This window comes from Brassica napus, chromosome C3 (genome assembly GCF_020379485.1).
Source record: "Brassica napus cultivar Da-Ae chromosome C3, Da-Ae, whole genome shotgun sequence".
NCBI classification, from domain to species: Eukaryota; Viridiplantae; Streptophyta; class Magnoliopsida; order Brassicales; family Brassicaceae; genus Brassica; species Brassica napus.
The window spans coordinates 63,208,680-63,225,479 of record NC_063446.1 but is presented as its reverse complement, the minus strand read 5'-3'; the positions used below and the strand labels follow the sequence as shown (position 1 = coordinate 63,225,479).

At 33.9% G+C, this 16,800-nt stretch overlaps 1 non-coding gene across 1 annotated transcript; it reads left to right on the top strand.

The window, feature by feature from the left end:
* Positions 1 to 6,791: 6,791 nt before the first annotated feature.
* LOC125584730 lies at positions 6,792 to 6,898 on the top strand. The gene has a single exon (XR_007321639.1). It is a non-coding gene; the product is annotated as a small nucleolar RNA R71 (small nucleolar RNA).
* Positions 6,899 to 16,800: the final 9,902 nt, after the last annotated feature.

Here is a 16,800-nt window from a genome sequence, read left to right as displayed (position 1 = left end):
CCATCCTTGTCTCACGTGCGCCGTGTCATGGTAAGTGACCACAAGAGAGGATAGGAACTGACAAGTGACATCCTTGTAGAAAGGATAAGCCATGGTGAGGAGTTTTGGCATCTTCAAATGTCCCAGCATCGTCTCAATATCAGACTCTAGACCCAACTCCTTCAGCAAACCGAGGTCGGCAAACCTGGTTGGAGCCCAAGTGACTCCATTCTTCAAATGGTCATATAGCTCCTCCACAGATGGAGTTTTCGTTCTGTCTCGATCAACAGCAACCCCTTTGCCCTTTGACATTTTGGCTTTCTTCGTAGGTGCCGGCTCATCTTCACTCTCAGTTTCACCTTCCTCATGGGTGGGAACTGGTACGCTTTTTCCTGCCCTCTTCTCGTGTTCTTTCGATTTCTTTGCAGCCAACGTCTGCTGTCTCACAGTCCTCTGCGTCCCTGAGCCAGTTGGCTCGCTGGTTAAAGCTTTTCCTCTTAGTGCAAACTCTTGACTTTCGGCTTCTTGCCTCTCAGCTTCCAACCTTCCCTTTGTCTTCTTAACCATTTTAACCTGAAAAATTACAAACTTGGAAAGGGATAAGTAGATGGAAGTAAAGAAAAGCAAGACTTTGCAAGATCAAATTTTTGCAAAAGTGAACTTAACAGGTGAATTTTTCAGTTTAAACTCAAGTTCAACACAATGCAACAATGTAACATCTTAACGCATCTAGTCCACCCACAAACACACCAATTAAGATCAAATTCGAAAAACCCCCAAATCCATGAATTTTAATTTTGCCAAAGTGCAATTTAAACTCAATTTCACCATTAATTCAACAACCCAACTTGATAGATAAACTTTCCCTAGTCTATTTCACCACAATCTAGCAAGAAAAGAATCAAATTTCGACTTTCAAATTCTAGGGTTCATGGACCTACGAATTTGAATTTAAAAACTCAATACCTTGCTCTGGATGAAAGGAAATGGTGAATGGGTAGTGAAGAATAGACTACAGGGGCGAAAGCTTGGATTTAGAAACAAGAACTAGTTGATTTGGGTGAGAATTGAGAAGGTTTTGGGAATTTTGGTGTGGGTGAGTTTGAGAGAGTTTGTGAGTTTTTGAGAGGAGGGGAGAGTGATAGAGATGGAGTCGCGGGGGTTGGGGTAGGTTTAGGGTCGTCCGGTTCGGTCTAGGGTGGTTAGGGTCGGTTTATTTGTATTAAACCGGGGTTTAGAGTTAGTAAACTTACCTGGACCGGTTCGGGAGCGACGTGAGGGTGTCGCTGGGAGAGGTCGCTCCCGAGTCGTTTCCCTGCGTCGTGCTTCTACTAAACCGCGAGCGACCTTGGAGTATCGCTCTAGAAACCTCGCTCTGAGTTGGAGCGACGTCAAGGTGTCGCTCTAGTGTGTCGCTCCGGTTTATCAATACGCGAGCGACTACGAGGTGTCGCTCCCATAACGTCGCTCCCAGATGGAGCGACCTTTCCACCTCGCTCCGAGACCTCGCTCTGGCGCGGTTTTTCTTGATCCGGCGACGAAATCGCGAGCGACCTTGTAGTGTCGCTCTCGAAACCTCGCTCCCAGGTGGAGCGACCTTGAGGTGTCGCTGTGAGACCTCGCTCTCATGCACAACTCCTGCTCAAAACTGAACCGATCAAGCACCTGCACACATCTTCTCTCCCTTTTTTTTTTTTTTTTTTGTTTTTTTTATTTTTATTTTTTGTATGCAATAAGATGAAAAATGAAAATACCAATGCAATATATACAAGGATACGCATGGGACTTCCTCCCAAGTGAGCTTGTTTTAAGTCCCGAGCTTGACTTTGCTTCCTTTTAGATTAGGCCGGGGTAGGATCAGACAGTGGAACTGAAGCTCCCAGGTCTTCCGATTTGGTTCCCAAGTAAAGCTTCGCCCTTTGTCCATTGATGGTGAACTCTCTTCCATCAGAAGTCCACAAAACTATTGCTCCATAAGGTTTAACCTCTTTAATCTTGAAAGGACCAGACCACCTTGACTTGAGCTTGCCTGGAAACAGTTTCAGTCTGGAGTTGTATAGAAGAACTTGATCTCCTTCTTTAAAGTCTCTTTTCAGGATATGTTTGTCATGGAGAGCCTTTGTTTTCTCTTTGTAGATCTTTGAACTTTCAAAAGCTTCAAGTCTTATCTCATCAAGTTCATTCAGCTGGATCAATCTCTTCTCCTTGGCGCTCTTGATGTCAAAGTTCAGCAACTTGACTGCCCATAGTGCCTTGTACTCAAGCTCAACTGGTAGATGGCAAGATTTTCCATAGAGAAGGTTGAAAGGTGTAGTCCCCAAAGGTGTCTTGTAAGCTGTCCTATAAGCCCACAATGCATCATCAAGCTTGATGGACCAATCTTTCCGTGTAACCCCCACAATCTTCTCCAGAATGGACTTGATCTCCCTGTTGGAAATCTCAACTTGACCACTTGTTTGGGGGTGGTAAGGAGTTGCAACCTTGTGCTTCACACCATTCTTCTTAAGGAGGTTTGCAAACAGTTTGTTGATGAAGTGAGACCCTCCATCACTGATCACAACTCTTGGAATCCCAAACCTTGGAAAGATTATGCTCTTGAACATTTTTAGAACCACCTTTGCATCATTGGTTGGACTTGCAATTGCTTCCACCCACTTAGAGACATAATCTACAGCCACCAGTATGTACTTGTTGCTATAAGATGAAGGAAAAGGCCCCATGAAGTCAATACCCCAGACATCAAACACTTCAACTTCTAGGATGGGGTTTTGAGGCATTTCATTCCTCTTGGTGATGTTTCCTCTTCTTTGACAAGAGTCACACCTTGAGACAAAGTCTTGGGTGTCTTTAAACATGTGAGGCCACCAAAATCCAGCTTGTAGGACTTTTGCAACCGTCTTAAAGGTAGCAAAGTGGCCTCCATAGGATGATCCATGACAATGTGTAAGGATCCCATCAATTTCTTCTTCAGCCACTGCCCTTCTATAGAGTTGATCTCTACAAAGTATGTAGAGGTAAGGCTCATCCCAATAATATCTCTTCACATCCTTATAGAACTTCTTCTTGGCATAACCTTCAAGGTTCAATGGCTCTTTTCCAGTAGCTAAGTAGTTGACTATATCAGCATACCAAGGACCCTTCTCATCAGCTGCCTTCACCTCTTCAAGTTTCTTTCCCGTCTCACAAACAGCTACCACTGCATGAATAGCCATCATTTGCTCTTCTGGAAGTCTGTCATCAATAGGGATTCCACACTCCACCTTCAACCTGGACAGGTGATCAGCTACTCCATTCTCAACTCCAGGCCTGTCCTTGATCTCAAGATCAAACTCTTGTAGCAGCAGAATCCATCTCAACAGTCTTGGTTTTGCATCTTTCTTGGCTAAGAGGTGTCTCAATGCAGCATGATCAGTGTAGACAGTCACCTTTGACCCAACCAAGTAGCTTCTGAACTTCTCAAATGCAAAGACAATGGCCAATAGCTCCTTCTCAGTTGTAGAGTATTTAGCTTGAGCTTCATCAAGTGTTCTACTTGCATAGTAGATCACATGTGACTTCTTGTCTCTCTTCTGGCCTAGGACTGCTCCTACAGCAAAGTCACTTGCATCACACATGATCTCAAAGGGGAGATCCCAATCTGGCGGTTGAACTATGGGTGCACTGATGAGTGCATTCTTCAGGTTTTTGAAAGCTTCCATACACTCCTCATCGAAGTGAAATGCAGCTTCTTTGCATAACAGCCTGGTCAATGGTCTAGCTATCTTAGAGAAATCCATGATGAATCTTCTATAGAAACCGGCATGACCCAGAAAGCTTCTTATATCCTTCACTGTTCTTGGTGGAGCTAGACCAACCATGACATCTATCTTGGCTTTGTCCACTTCAATTCCTTTCTCAGAAACTTTGTGTCCAAGAACAATCCCTTCCTTGACCATGAAGTGACACTTCTCCCAATTGAGCACCAGGTTAGTGTCCTCACATCTCTGTAATACCCTGCAAAGATTTGACAAACAAGTAGCAAACGAAGAACCATATACAGAAAAATCATCCATAAACACCTCCATTACATCCTCAATAAAATCAGAGAAAATTGACATCATTGCTCTTTGGAATGTTGCTGGTGCATTGCACAGTCCAAATGGCATCCTTCGATATGCAAAGGTACCATAAGGACAAGTGAATGTCGTTTTCTCTTGGTCATTTGGGTGTATAGGGATTTGGAAAAATCCAGAGTATCCATCAAGGAAACAATAATAAGGATGGTTAGCTAGCCTCTCTAACATCTGATCAATGAATGGTAAAGGGAAATGATCCTTTCTAGAGGCTGCATTCAGTTTTCGATAGTCAATGCACATCCTATGTCCAGTTATTGTTCTTGTTGGTATTAACTCATCATTTTCGTTCTTAACAACTGTTATGCCACCTTTTTTAGGAACTACATGCACAGGTGAAACCCAATTGCTATCAGAGATAGGATAGATCACACCAGCATCTAACAATTTGATTATCTCTTTTTTAACAACATCTTTCAAATTAGGATTTAATCTTCTTTGGTGTTCAATTGAAGTTTTAGATTCATCCTCTAGATGTATCCTATGCATGCACAAAGATGGTGAGATTCCTTTAATGTCATCAAGTGAGTATCCTAGTGCTTTTCTATACTTTTTAAGTTCATTTAAAAGCATAGACAATTCATTCTCAGTCAGCTCACTACTCACAATGACAGGATATGTCTCATTAGGTCCAAGGAAAGCGTACCTTACACCATGGGGAAGAGGTTTAAGCTCCACTTTTGGTGCCTTGAGCTCACTCCAATCAGCTTCATGGAGGTTCTCTTGAATGTCTGCTGAGGCAGCATGTTGAGTCATTTGTGGCAACTCCATGAACTCATCTTCTCCATCCTCCTCAAGGTGAACATCTAGCCTTCTTACTAGCTCATCACTCTCTTTGTTTTCAATCATTTGGGTCTCTCTTTCAATGGTCAGGGCATGTTGAAGAGAGTCCTCAATCGCTAACTCCTCAAGGAAATCATCAGCCAAGGCATCCATCTCATCAATGTAGAATATTTCTCCTTGAGTTGTGGGCTTCTTCATCATCTCCTTGATATCAAAATGGAGAATGTGATCTTTTCCAAGGTGGAGATCAATTGTGCCATCTCTCACATTCACCATTGCTCCAGCAGTTGCCAAGAAAGGTCTTCCAAAGATCAAAGGATCTCTAGGCTCTTCATCCATCTCAAGCACTACAAAGTCAGTAGGCACTTCACAATTTCCTATCTTGACAGGAAGATCTTCTAGGATGCCAATGGGGAGCTTGACAGATCGATCAGCTAGCACCAAAGAGATCTTGCACTTTTTATATTGTGTAAACCCAAGCTTCTTGGCAATGGATAGTGGCATGAGGCTGACACTTGCTCCCAAATCACATAGACATTTCTCAAATGTCAAAGGTCCAATGGCGCATGGCAGGGTGAAACTACCAGGGTCTTCTAGCTTCCTTGGGACAGTCAGTCTCTGAATAATGGCACTGCACTCGTGAGTAAGAATCACCATCCCTTCCATCTTTTTCTTCTTTTGTTCTACAGCATCTTTCAAGAACTTGCTGTATTGTGGAACCAGCATAAATGCATCAATTATGGGCATGGTGAGCTGAACTTCACTCATTGCTTGTCAAACAAGGCTTTGTACTCTTCTAGGAGTTGCTTCTTGAATCTTCCAGGAAAGGGAAGCTTTGGCTCATAGGGAGGAGGAGTGAACAATTTCTCCTTTGTTGATGTAGCCTCCTCATTTTTGTTCTCAACTTTCTCCTCTCCAATCTTTCTCTTGCCCTTAGCTTCAACTATCTTCTCCAATATTTCCTCATTAGTTTTCTCATCCACAATCACCACATCATCATCTACATTGATGACCACCTCCCCACCTTGTTTCTCATTATCCTTAATGAGAACTTTTGGAGGCAACTCTCTTCCACTCCTCAGAGTGATTGCCTTCATTGTCTCCTTTGGGTTTTGTTCAGCCTTTCCAGGTAGTGTTCCTTGTTGGCGGCTTGAGCTGGCTGTCATAGAGACAAACTGGTTCTCCAAGTTTTTGAACTTGTTGTTTAGATCATGGTAATTCCCATCAATCTTGTTGTGGAGATTTTTCAGCTCATACCCTAATTGTTTCTCACTTCTTGCTTGTCCCTCCAATAATTGTTTCAGCATCGCTTCAGTACTACTCTCTTGTGGAGGTTGTGTTGATGATCCAGCTTGTTCTTGTGCAGGTTGATTTGGTTTTGGTGAGAATCCAGGAGGGAAGTTCTGTTTTTGTTGGTAACCACCTTGGTTGTTGTTGTAGAATGGCTTAGGCTGATTGTTGTAGAATGGTTTTGGCTGGTAGTTGTTGAATGGCTTCTGTTGGTTGTTGTAGAAGGGTTTCTGTTGGTAGTTGTTCTGGTTTTGATAGTCATGTTCCTTCTTGTACCATGTACCCTGAGCATTGACATAGTACATATCTTCTTGGCATTCTACTCCATCAGCTTCAGAAACCATATGTAACTCCTCCTTCTTGTTCTTTTCTGATAGTAGCATGTCAATCTTTTCTTGTATTGCTTTCAGTTCTCTTTTTGTGGTCATATCTTCTCCTCCCCCACTTCTGTCTCTTCTGTCATATTCATCATTGTAGACAGAATCACTCTGTGCCATGTTCTCCAAGAGTTCTAATGCATCTTCGACAGTCCTCCCCAAGTAGTTTCCATTGCTTGCAGTGTCAAGCTGGCTTTTGAATTTAGGCAAGACTCCTCTGTAGAATGTGCTTAGCAAGCTCTCATTGTTGAAGCCATGGTGGGGACATTGAGACAAGTAGGTTCTGAATCTCTCCCATGCCTCTGAAAATCCTTCAAGTCCTTTTTGTTGAAAACCAGAGATCTGATTTCTAAGGTTTGCAGTCCTTGTAGCAGAGAAGAACTTGTTGAGGAAGGCCTTCTTGCATTCATCCCAAGTGGTGATAGTATCACTTGAGATGTTTTTCTCCCAAGTGTGAGCCTTGTCTCCCAAAGAGAAGGGAAACAATCTGAGCTTGAAAGCATCCTCTGAAACTCCATTTGTTTTTGACAAGCCACAGTATTTATCAAATCTGTCAAGGTGATCTAGTGGGTCTTCCAAGGCAAGTCCATGGTACTTGTTGTTTTCAATCATGTTGATGAGGCTGGACTTGATCTCGAAATTGTTGTTGGCAACTGGCGGTCCCCTAATGCCCAACCTATTCCCATTTATGTTAGGTTGATCATATGTACCGATGGCCCTAGCTTGGCGTTGTGGTTGTCTAGGTCGAAGGTTGGCAGCTCCTTGACCATTGCCCTCTTGAGCAGCTCCAGGAGGAACTTCTTGGACATTTTGTCTATGATCATCAACTTCATAGACACCTTCCGGTTGATTCGGGTTTCTCTCCATCTCAAGCCCCAATCTATGTAAGTGGGCTTGCTTTTCTCTTTCTCTTCTCTGTCTTCCCAACTCTCTTTCTAAGGCTTTGATGTTGTCCACTCTTGGTGCAAGATTTGTTGATCCTTTGCTTCTCAAGTTCATGCACCTGTCATCCAAATATATATGAAGATAGATAATTAGTAACTTAAAAACAAAGTAAAACTCAGTCTCAAGCAAAGACTCAAACGCAATGTCACAATCAGACTAGGATTGGCAACGGCGCCAATTTGATAATAGGTTTTTCTGCCTATTGCAAATGTTGTAGTATAGGGGGGTGAATGTCGAACCAGTCCTAGTGATGTGAATCAGTGAGAATACAAGTCATTTCTTAAGCTAAGCAGATTCAATAGTTGTGAGTGTGTGACAAGTAACAATAGCAAACAGAGCAATACAACAAGGTTTTAATCAATTTAGACAAGTGAATCCATGGGTATTGGGAATTGACTTCAAGTAACTAAGATCCAATCTAGGTGACAAGCTTTCAATCAAAGTAATCTCTTAAGTCTAAACACAATTTTAGACAAGTCCTATGTCTAGGTAAATGTCCATTTGCTTAGAAATCATTAAACATCAAATGTCTTTGGCTTAATTCAATCAAGCAATCTTTAAGTTCAAGTTTAATAACTATCTAGCAATTTTAACATCAAGTGTCCTTGGCTAATCTCACTAGAGCTTAGTTGAGTTGATTCAAACACTTCATCTAATCATGTCTGATGAGAAGTGTTTAGAAATCAGGTTTAGAGTGATCAAGACTAAACAAGCATTAAAAATACTCAACAAGCAAGTTCATACAAGGATCTAATACAATAACACCATAGATCTTCACTAAGTTACTCTAATCTCCCTAACCCATGAATTCTTAAGGAAACTACTCACTAATCTCCATGAAAACACTTAATCTCATAATAGATTGAAGCATATTCAAGTAGATACAACAGAGAATAAAGATAAACAAGGATTTAAACAAGCAAAACGAAATTAAAACTCAAGAACAGATGATGAACAATTGAAGAACAGCTCAAGAACACTAAGAACAATGATATTTCAAAGAGAGAGAGTTTTGACAAGTTAAATTATTACAAAGTTGGATAAATGTTTCTTGCCCACTCTTTTGATAATAAGAAAGCAAATATTATACAGAAAAGTAGGAAAAATCGTGCAAAGGAAAGGTGGGTGGAAGAAAGTGGGAAGTTGGTTAATCCCATCAACTTTCCAGTGGTCCCCGGCAAGGGTTGATACACCTGTAGTAAATCGATTATAACTTATCCAATACAGCTCCAAATGACTTGAAACCACTTCCATTGGAAAGCTAACTCAATTTCCAGTGTCTCCACAAATTTTGAGCTTCAGAAAAGATCTTTAAGGCTTTCATCCGTGTTCATCTTTCACTCTCCGGATTCGGGAGCGACCTCGCTGTGTCGCTGCGAGAGGTCGCTCCGGATTCGTTGTCTCCGGGTGATCAATACGCGAGCGACTCTTCCCTGTCGCTCTAGTAAGGTCGCTCTGATAGGGAGATCAGAGCGACGTCAAGGTGTCGCTCCGGACTGGTCGCTCCCATGCCTTGCTCGCCGAATGACCACTCTAAACACTCCTTTTTGAGCTCCAAATGCCTCCAAGTGTCTCCAAGAACTCCATGTGGTACTCCAATACCTGATAAGGACTCATGTATGCAAAATGCAACCTAAACATGGCTAAATCCTAATCTATATGATCAAAATGCACATGGATGAATGGATAAAACAATAGAAATATGCAAGATATCACTTATCACTCTTAAAAATACAAGTTATTCAAAAACTAACGTAGAAGACTTAAAAACTAGCGGAGAAGACGCGGACGACTTCAATCTAAGTTGTCCAGACGACTAAACTATACGTCGTCTGGTCAACGCAGAGGTTATTTTTGCAATTGACTTTGAAATCTGTTATTTCGGACGACTGAAAAATAAGTCGTCTACTATTGTTTGGCTAAAAAAAAACTCCAAAAAAGCTAGACGACTTACATTTCAGTCGTCATAGGTTAGTTTTGCATTTGACTGGATTATTTCAGAAGTTTGACTTTTCTGGACGACTTACATTTCAGTCGTCTAGTGAAAATTAAAATAATAATATTTTTTAAAAGTAGACGACTTACAGTTAAGTCGTCATAGGTTAGTTTTGCAATTAAAAAAAAAACTTCAAGATTTAATTATATACAGACGACTTATAATTCAGTCGTCCACGAGACGACTGAAATGTAAGTCGTCCAGGATTTACGAGGTTTGACCAGAATCTCGGAAAAAAATCCTGGACGATTTACAAGTAAGTCGTCTCGTGGACGACTGAATTATAAGTCGTCTGTGTATAATTAAATTTTGAAGTTTTTTTTTTCAATTGCAAAACTAACCTATGACGACTTAACTGTAAGTCGTCTACTTTTTAAAAAATATTATTATTTTAATTTTCACCAGACGACTGAAATGTAAGTCGTCTGGGGAAGTCAAACTTCTGAAATTATCCAGTCAAATGCAAAACTAACCTATGACGACTGAAATGTAAGTCGTCTAGGTTCTTTGGAAATTTTTTTAAAACCAAACAAAAACAGACGACTTAACTTTCAGTCGTCTCAGGTTACAGATTTCAAAGTCAATTGCAAAAATAACCTCTGCGTTGACCAGACGACTTCCAGGTAAGTTGTCTACAGCCAGACGACTTCCCAAGTAAGTCGTCTGACGAACGGATCTGAAAAAAAACTCGATGTCATACCTTAAATTGGTGAGAAGTTCTTTAGCATACATAAGGCTTCTCCAAGCACACAGAATCACAAACGAAAGTAACCCACCCAGAATCGTTAGCTTCTATGACTCTATGAACCATAAAAAATTTAGAATCAAAATCTTGGGTTTTTTTAGCTCATTGTGGAGAGAAACTGAGAGATATGTTGTGTTTAGTTCACAAGAATGGAAAAAGAAGAAGGGTAAAACGATTTTGGGAGCATTAAGAGCTTCAAATTGGTTGTTCATGGTGGTTGTGGTATTGATGACAATGACAATCTTGTAATTACTTGAAGATGATGAGGGTGAGAGAGTAAAAATGTCATTTTCGAAAAAAAAAGAAAAAAAAAATTGATGGCATTTTCGTAAATGATATGAACTTGTGGGGTGAATAGGGCAAAACCAATTTTCAAAAAAAAAAGGAGGTTAGTTTTGTGTTTGACTTTAAGTTATAGGTCAATTCTGCAAAAAGTCATATATTATTGTATATACAAAAGTCTAAGATATGTTAATTTTTAGACATGTATTATATGGTTTGCTAATTTTAAGCCGTTCTATCATCATATTATATTTTTAAAATAAATAATTTATATTTATGAAAATAAAATTTATAAATTTATTAATTGAATATACTTTTATCATATTTATTTAAGTATAATAATTGTATTTTAACATGATCATGACTATAAAGTAGATAAAATAGGATATAATTTATTTATTTTTCATTTTATAAACGATAACTTAAAATACATTAAACTATTGTTAAAATATTTTTACACAGATTTATTAGAATTTTTAAAATATAATATATATTATATTAAAATGAAAATATATTATGATTAAAGTAGTTACAAAGATTTTATATTATAAGCTTTAAAGAAATACATGTTAATTTTCATACATGTATAATATAGTTTGCTAATGTTAACTCATCTTACCAACGTATTAGATTTTATTTTTGAACATAAATATTTTATACTTACGAAAATAAAATTTATAAATTTAATACAATTTTATTATATTTAGCTCAATATAATAATTTTCTTTTAATATGATTGATTATGATTAAATAATATATAAAATATTATAGAATTATTTTATTTTTCATTTTATAAATGATTACTAAATTTATTAATGTATAATGATATTTCAAACTAATTTCGAAATTAGTGAAAATATTTAAATATAATTTCGAAAATGAAGATCTTGTAAAAATCTTTTAAAACAGATTTGTTGGAATTTTAAAATAAATATATTATATTTAAAATGAAAAGATATCAAAAGATATTATGATTAAAGTATTTTAAAGATTCTATGTATTATTAGTCTTAAAATACATTTATTAAGATTTCTAAGTGATGGTCCAAATTAAAAAAAAAATCACACATGAAAGAAGTTGTGACTTCTATTTTAATATATAAGATACAAACAAAAACTAACCCTAAAATTTACTATTTATTTACAAGTCTATAACCACAGAAATAATTAAGAAGTCTAACATTAAATATTCTTGTCTTTTCCTATTTTATTAAATTATTTCTTAAATTAATTATTAATTAAAACAACTACTTAATTACACTTTAATACAACTAAGAAACGGTATAATCCTAACTTTTATCGCTTATTATATTTTGTCAAATTAAACAACCATAAAACATAAATTCAAGATGATAAATGTGTGTACAAAAATTTAACATGATAAATTTAGTACATAAAATATTTTTATTATACCTATCATCAATTTTGTCTCATAAAAGAAAATGTGAGAATGCACGGGTTATATTTTTAAAATATGGATGATACAATTGAAGGTTTATTTATTACAAAAAATAAACTATTAAAGTATTTTGTTTAGAAATGTCATATTAAATAATTATTTAATACATGTAAATTTTAAAAATGAATATTATCATTTATATAAAATAAATATTTATTTATAAAACTTTAAAAATAAACATTTGTGCTGATGCGCAGATCAAACTCTAGTTTAAATTTATTTTACTAAGAATAGATTTTAAAAAAAAATTAGACTTAGGTTGTGATTGGGGATTAAACTTTCCGGACTTTGAAAGCTTTACAATGAACTAAATTTTCTAGAGCCAATAAATTTACCAATCATATTTTTGCTTTCATAAAATTACTTAAAACTCCTAAAATTACTCAAAGTCCAACACTTTTCTTTCTTTTCTCACTTTTCTTTGCTGTTCAAAGTTTTAGAAAATATTTTTTTTCTTTTAAAGTCACAGCAACAAAAGCAGCAACAAAACATTTTCTAAAGCCATTATTTTAAAAGTCTTAACAGTAACAGCCCTAAACAATCAAAGCCTGACATGAATTACCATTTATTAAGTTACTTTTAATTTTTTTGAATTAGTGTTTGGGTTATAATATATTGTACTAGATCTCCATCCGCGCAACCGCGCGGATTTTTGTTTTCATTTATTTTTATATAAATATTTTGTTTTCAATTCTAAATTGGTATATGTTATAATATATATGTGTCTATCAATTTTTAAAACATAATAAATTTACGGTATATATTTTTCATTGAATAGATTGTTTCAAACTTTCACATGTACTTGTATCTTCTTCTATATATATACTTTCGAATTATTATTTCATTGTTAAAATCGTAACTATATATATAAAGACTAGTAAAATATTGTTTTATTTTCATATTCAAAGATATTGTAACATTTCACAAATTTAGAAATTTTTAAAAAATTAAAATTTTCGCTTCATAGATTTATATTATCTAGTAAATAATTAAAAATTTAGTTTTTGTTTAATTTTTAAAATAAACTATATAGTTTAAAATTTGTTTTCATTGGTTTAAGATAGTAAAGATTAATCATTGTTAGATAATATAATTTTTGTTATTTTAAATTTTTTTTTATAATTTTAAAAGTTAACATCGACAAATATTTAACATATGAAGGTATAATATTACAACATTAAATTATATCTATTTAATTTATACTATCTATAAATCCAATGGACCACCTATTGTTTAAATCCAATTATTGATAGCCCAATAAAAATTTCTGGTAGGCCCAAAATTTAAATGATAAGATTAGAGATTAAATGTAACATGACTTTTTAGGAATAGGTTCATTAAGTTCATTTTTTTTAAAAATCACACATGAATCAAGGTTGTGACTTATGTTTTAATATATAAGATATGAGTTACAATTTTGAGTTAACCCTTGAAAAAAATTGATAACCAAAATCTTAACTCAACATCAAACAAAATGCCATGTATTAGAAGTTGAATTAGTTTTTTTTTTGGTTTTATGTCAGTTATCATACGGTTATTTTTTAAACTTTAACAATTTTTTTAATGCATTCATAGTTGTCTCACGTGAACATTTATTTATATAGATGTTTACTAGTTAGTCCATTTATAAACTACTAGTTCCATTTAAACTATCTAAGATTATTTCTATAATTTTAATTGCTAAATCTATTTGCTAACTAAAGGTTTTTACATACATTAAATTATATGTAAATATATATGTAAATTTTGGTAGAATATTAACATAATTATATTATTGTATTTCCTTAATTTTAGTTTAATTTAATTTACTTAATTTAATATATTTTAAATTTAGTCCATTTTAAAATAAATTTAACTATTAGTGTTAATTTTTTGTTAACATGTTAAGCTATTATTGTTAAAAAAAAATTATTATTGATATTCATATTATATATATATATATATGTACTACAACTTATACATCAAAATCTTTACCACTCAATAATTATAAAAATTTGTAATTCATATTTTTACTACGAATTCACTACATAAATCTAAAGTTTCTAGCACATAGTTTTTACTGCGAGGTATATTGAATTATAAATCAACACTAAGTCAACGTGTCACCAATCGGAGCTTTAGCTTGTATTCTGGCCGAAAATTTACTATGATTAAAACTTCTCAAAATTTACTCCCATTAGGCTTTGATTGGTGACATGTGTTATAGTTGATTAAGTTTGAGTTAGGACTTTAACTCAAAATGTTACCAATCATTAATTGATTTTATTTTTTTGAGTTGATGTTTGAATTATGATGTATTATACTTGAGTTACAAATTTGAGTTATCCCTTTAGATAAATTAATAACTCAATATAACTCAAGTCTTCGCCCAACATCAAACAAAATTTAATGTATTAAAAGTTTTTATTTTGTGTTAGTTATCCCACTTCAGTTTAGGATTTTTAATTTTTTTTTAATACAACTAATGATTGTCTCACGTTTAGCATTTTTCAATTCATAATTTTTTTAAAAAAATATTATATACCTATTTATTTATTAGTCAAAAATGTTTATAAATTATTATTTCCTTTTGAATTAAACAAAATTGTTCATATACATAGTTGTAATTGCTAATTCAAATGGTAAATAAAACAAAATTATTTCATATAGGTATTTTTTGTTAGAATATACACAAAGTATATTTCCTTTATTTTAACTCAATAATTTCACATAATATATTTTATTTTATGTAAATATTTTATTTAATTTATAGTAAATATAATTATTATTTTATTCATAAATTTTAAGCATATCACATATTACAATTTATACATCAAAAATATTACTAGTCAATAATTTTAAAAATATAGTAACTCATATCTTTACAACAAATTTACTACATAAATCTACAGTTCTACCACATAATTTTACTGCAAATTACTTCAATTTATAACTCTTATTGTAATTCAACTTTAATTCACCATGTAACCAATCGAATTATAACTTTACTTCAAAAAAAATATAAACTTTTTAATCAGTGGTGCGTAAGACTAGTGATTTAGTGTTTGGGATATGTTTTATTGCTTCTTAGTTGGATTCTCGTTGAGAAGAATGTATGCCATGCCATCGGTATTAACACCTGCTGGTCCCAAATCTAAAATGAATAATTCCAATTCTCCCTCATGGTTCATATGGGTCGCAATTTTGCGCACTTAGGTAGAATATACAAAGCATGTACTCTAAAATATTACAGAATAAGCCATATACCTCTCTTTTTTTGTTTTTTTGTTTTTTGTTTTCGTATACCTCATTTTCATATAATGTATGTATGTGTATTACTACACTTTTGGTACAAACGAATAATGCTCGAGACGGATCAAATTGACAAAAGGTGGACCTCTCATCTTCACTTTTACTTTTGGTTTTAAACCTATCTTTTACTCACTTTTTGTTAGTGATTTTACTCCTTTTTATTTTAGTAATTCTTCTTATGTCAAATGTCAACGCTATGTTGATATAGAACCACAAGACAATATCCATTTGAAATAGATGTTCCTCCAATCCTGGCTATACAACCAGAGTGGCATAAAAGCATCAAGAGAAAAAAAAATTAAACTGACAGATATGTATTTATTTAAAAATAATAATACTAGAAAATTGAGGCCACATATTTAAACTATGATTTGCTCTAGGGACTTAGGGAGGTATATTCAACTAAGAGTTTCAGATGATTTGTATTAAAATGACAAATTCACTGTTATTCAAATGAGGATTTTAAAAACCACTTCAAAATCCAGTGTTGTTGAACTTGTCATTTTATAAAACACTCTGAAATTCATTGTTATTGAATAAAATAAAGTTGAAGATTTTAGAGTGCTTTAAATATTTTTAGGATGTCTGAGAAGAGTTTCTTAGTTATAAAAATAAAAATTCAAATCCCATAATTTTATATGAGATTCTAGAGTTGTTTAACAAAAATTACACCAAATTATAATATTCACATGAAATCATTTAAAACCTCACTAAAATCAAATTAGTTTAAATTTCAGATTCAATACACCTCCCCTTAGCTTATTAGTTGTAAACATACTTCTGATCGGATGTGTTATAGTCATGCTACGAACATAATAAAGATTTTGTCACGTTTTGAGGCTAATAACTTATTATTTTGGTTATCATTTTTTATATATTTGCATTAACTTTTCTCTTATAATGGTTCAACCAAATATCTTTAGTTCTCCTCTTTTATTCCATTCTCCTCTTTTTCTTTGTATCTTTTAAATCAGACTAATTATTTTATGTGTGCAGTATATGGTTTCAAATTTAAAACCGTTTTATAGACTAAAATTAATGTACTTAAACAAAATTTTCAAAGTCAACATCTTTTATAGTAAATATTTCATGTGTTTCAAGTTTGAAATCAAAATGTTTAACATATCCAAACTACTAAATTTACAAATAATAATTTTAACCAATACTAAAAGTAAACATTTTAGTGATTTACGTATTTTTATTGTTTTTCAAACATTTCTATAATTAACTAAAATATTTGTAAAAATATTATTAAAATACTTAAATATAACGCAACGTTTAAATAATTGCTTCAGGCCATTAAAATTTTAGGAACATCGCTGATTGGTGATATATAAGTTAGACTTTGATTTTGTTTGATTTATGATTGTACTAAAAAATATTGTAAATCATGCATTAATTTATTTTTTTTACTTTAAATTTGAGTTATTATATGTTATTATTGAATTACAATTTTGAATTGCTCCTTTTGTAAAATTTCTAATTCAAAAGTTAGCTCAACATCAAGGAAAATCTCATATGTTTTAAGGTAGTTAGAATTTA